The following is a 253-nucleotide window of genomic DNA, read 5'->3' on the forward strand; positions in this document are numbered from 1 at the left end:
ATCCACGTGACGGTGAGATTGAGAGAAAATGAACTGTTTAGATTGAAGCTGCATCGAGTCGAAAGCAAGCAGGCAAAGAAGAAAAGGCGAAACAGAACGAGTGACGGGAGACGAATGGCGAAAAGATTCGTGATGCGGCAATGTCGACAATGAAGCGCAAGATGATCGAGGCAGACGAAGTGGACTGGAGCGAGGAAGCGACGCGCAACAAGAAGCAAGAGCCGCAGCAGTTCACAGCGGCTTACCAAAGCTG

Source organism: Aphanomyces invadans, assembly GCF_000520115.1.
Source record: "Aphanomyces invadans strain NJM9701 unplaced genomic scaffold supercont1.19, whole genome shotgun sequence".
NCBI lineage: Eukaryota > Oomycota > Saprolegniomycetes > Saprolegniales > Verrucalvaceae > Aphanomyces > Aphanomyces invadans.